Genomic DNA, 4,271 nt, shown 5'->3' on the forward strand with positions numbered 1-4,271 from the left:
GTGCCAAGATAGCATGAAATCCCCAAGTAGGTGTAAAATCGATCGTGTTTAGTGGTTGTTGAAATACCCTAGGGAACAAAGGAACAAGTCGAGATATGATGGTTGTAAATTCCCTGATTTTGTGCTCTTTGATATATGCTAAGCTTTTAATACATGTCAAGTGGTTAGCAAGTAAATAGTGATGTGTTAGTATGAAGTTTCTCCCAAATCAAGTGATATCCAAATACATGACAAGACCGATATAGGTATGAAGTACTTGATGTAAGATCTCGTTGAATGGGGTATAATCTAATAGCATGTATTCTCTAGGCTAGTATATGATGATGAATAGAGGTCTATGTTTCCTAAATACTTAATGCGGTGTCCTAAGGATCTCAAGAGGGAAAGTATGTTGTGATGCCCAACTACTTGAAGTGATTCTTTAACGATTGTGATAATACATGAATGATTGTAATGATGAATGAATGCTTGTAATGATAAATGAATGATGGTAGTGATGAATGGATGACCATGATGATGCATGAATGATTTGTGATAAGGAAAGATTATGTCTTACTTTTATGTTATCGAGTCCTGAGGGTATTTATACCCGAAAATAGAGCTGTTGTCTAGAGCCTGTGTCATTTTCTCGATAATTCCAATCGAGCCATGATTCTCAGAACTCAGTGAACTATAGAACTCTATTTCCTTAGACAAGTGCGAATATTAATAAAGCTCGGTAATCTCAGTTATCTTTGTAATCTCTGTATCGCTAGTAACCTAGCCTCAGACCTGTAATCAGCTCAGTTCTAATAGTATTCAAGTGATTCAATCCTAATCTCAGAAGTGATTCGAGTAATCTATTCAAGCTCTGTATCATCATTTAAATACCATGATTCGATATCTTTTCCATCAGATACAAAACCAAGTGATCTCAGCATAACTCAGTCAGACCTTTTGAGTAATATGATCAGTCTCTGATTCAACTCAGCCAGTGTTCAGTTGAGGATTCAATTCTGAGTCTTTCAGTTGGGAGTAGAAACTAGAACCAAGCGATCTTAAGGATAGGAACTCACCTACTAGTAGAGGGTGTGATTCTTAGAAACAATCCTTGTGCTCCATAACTACGTAGCCAGCATAGGTTGAGACATCATACCTATTAGTTGAGGGTGGATGAGAGACATCATACCTGCTAGATGAGGGTAGATGAGGTGGCTTGACCTACTAGATAAGGGCTCCACTGTTCTCGTTTGAGGACCTACCAGATGAGAGTCACATAGAGTTGTCTTTACCAATAGCGCGGTAATGACACCCTTCCAACTGGGGCACAGGTTGGACCCCATATGTGGTAGATCGGGGCATATCGATTATGTGACTACTTCCCACAGTTTTAATTTCAAATTCAGTCTCAATTTTAGAATCAGTCTTCAGAAATCAGGACTGTCAGATATAGTCATCTATCATTGTGAGAAACTCAGATAGTTCCATTGATTTATGGGTCATAACATCAGATAGACTTGGTCTCACATATAGTTATTTGATATTATATTCAGAGAAATACTGTTATACAGGCTTGATCACAGTATTAGATTTCTATTGAGTATTCTTGTTGTCAGATTCAGATATAATCATATTTCCTATCATTGATAAAGCTTTCGAAATCATCTGTTAGAAAGGTTGATCTCTTATCCTATCAGTCAAAAGCAGTAAGTCCAAGAATTCAATCATTGATGTAAGCATATCCAGATCCTCGATTACCAGTATCAGATGAGTCAATGATTCAGTATCTCAGTGTCAGTAGCGAGTTCAGTCTGCAGTTAAGTGGTATCTGAGTTTCAGTATCTAGAGTTACAATAATTGTGTTCATGTTCTACGCATTCATGTATGTGTTCTCATGCGGCATTTTCATGATTATTCAGTTTAGATATTGTGCATGCATGAACCCTTGCATTAGCCTACCCCGTCTACATACTCGGTACATTTTTGTACTGACGCATTTGGGCTATGGTGTTTTATTTGACACCATAGGTTCAGAGGCACAGGATCCAATTTATCCTCAGTAGTTTGGTCCCAGTCAGCAGCAGTAGCAGTGAGCCCTCTTCTTTCAAGGACGAGTCTCAGTTTACTACTATTGTTTCAGACTTTGTTTATTTTCTATTGATGGAGTTAGTTGGGGACATGTCCCATCAACTCCACAGTTCAGATAGTTAGAGGCTTTTCAGAAGGATGTATTAGTATTCAGTTTTCAGTTTTGAGTATGTATAGATGTGTTGAACCTTATGGAAAGTTTTTGTATTTTTTCAGATATTATGCAGTGTACAGGTACAGATATAAAAAAAGGTTAGGTTGTGGTCCTTCGGGTCCATAAGCACCGTGTGATGTCTCGGGATGGGATCTCGGGGAGTTTCAGTGAATTTATATATATAATACGTACATTCAAAAAAACTAATTAGGGTAAAATAAGCATCATTAGATTAATTAAGAGAAAATGAGGGAGAAAGATTAGATTTCTTGCAAATTTAATTCATTTATGCATCAATTTGGGCCATTATAGTAGCCTAGCACTTGAAACCAGCCCAAAACCTTTTTTTTAACTAAAAATTACACAAATACACAATTTATGTTTTCAATATTACAAAAAATCTCAACTCTCTAAACATATTACAAAAATCCCACGTATACATAGAATGCTATGTATATATCGGCTATGTTATGTATATTAATAGGGAGAGAGAGTAAAGTAATTAAAAAAGTGGGAGAGAGTGTAATTACTTTTAAAAATTTTGTATTTATGTTATTTATATATTTTTTTACCTATAATCAAATGTTCCTTAGCCTAATAACATTCTGACCCAGCCTACTTTACCATTACTTCTTTACCTGATAAAAGAGCAGCAACATCAGCATAGAACACCGACACATCCCTAAATCTCCTCTTCTTCACATGAAATTCAACCAAACCAAGCTTCCATCACCTCAATCATGGAAAATCCACCGAAAATCATGGATTTTACCGACCTAATAGTCTTCTCCATCACTTCAAGCTCTGAAAATAAAGACTTTTTTTTGCTCCTTTTCCCCCTCCCTTTTTCATTTTTTGAATTCTGAATTTTAGATTCTAGAAGGAGCCGTTGCAGCCCTTTTACCTATAAAAAGGAGTCTTCTTCACAATGAAAGGATGAAGAAAAAGGATTATCAAATTAGCAGTAAATATCAGAAAGTTCATACCCTTTATTTCCTCCTTTTATTTTCCGAGTTAAAAGTTCGAGCTAGCTCGAATCTCCAACGAACGATCCCTAGTTAACTGCTCCACAAAAGGTTAGTAATATCCCTTTACTTGCATAATTTACTTCGTCAAATTTTATTACTTAGTTGTTGGTAGTGTTGCTGGTTTGTATGTCTGGCCGAATAGTTGTGCGTTTGGTATATATTATTAGTTTGGCATGGTCATTTCAGAACAACTTTGTTAAAATAGCTCCTAATTTATTTAGATTCACATATATCTTCCATTGTAGCAGTTACCAAGCTCGAAGAAAAAGAAGGAAGAAAAGGAAGAAGAGAGAAAATATTAAGCTAAGATAATTTTTGTGCCAAGAGTTTGTTAAAATGTGATCTGATTGCATCTATTTATAAGTTCACATGCTCATCACATGAGCATCTAGAAACTTCCTAACAGCTCACTAATAGCTCACCAACTAACTCACTTTTCTCTGCAAGCAATAGCTAACAACATCAAAATAAAACCAATGGAATAATAACTACTATGCTAACCAACTAACTGCTCCAAATAACTACTATAGCTGTACAAATGTAATAGTTTCCATAATAAGTTTCAACACTCCCCCTCAAGCTGCAGGGTGCAAAATGTTGAGCACACCAAGCTTGCTTACGAGATGTGAGTGTTGATCATGACTCAAGCTCTTGGTGAGAATGTCTGCAACTTGTTGGCTAGTTTGTACATACATTGGCTGAACCAACCCTTCCTTGATCTTGTCTCTGATAAAGTAACAGTCTACCTCAATATGTTTGGTCCTCTCATAAAAAATGAGATTTACAACCAGTTGAATGGCTAACTTGCTATCAGAGAAAATGGTAATATGCTTGGTGATTGGTACCCTTAGTTCTGCAAACAACCCTGCCAACCATGTTACTTCTGCCAAGGTTGAGGCCATGCTCCTATATTCTGCCTCAGCTGATCTCCTGGAAATAGTGTGTTATTTCTTAGATTTCCATGATATCAATGAACTATCAAATTACACTACATAGCCTGTAACAGACCTCCTAGTGTTTGG

Source organism: Capsicum annuum, chromosome 11, assembly GCF_002878395.1.
Source record: "Capsicum annuum cultivar UCD-10X-F1 chromosome 11, UCD10Xv1.1, whole genome shotgun sequence".
Taxonomy (NCBI): domain Eukaryota; kingdom Viridiplantae; phylum Streptophyta; class Magnoliopsida; order Solanales; family Solanaceae; genus Capsicum; species Capsicum annuum.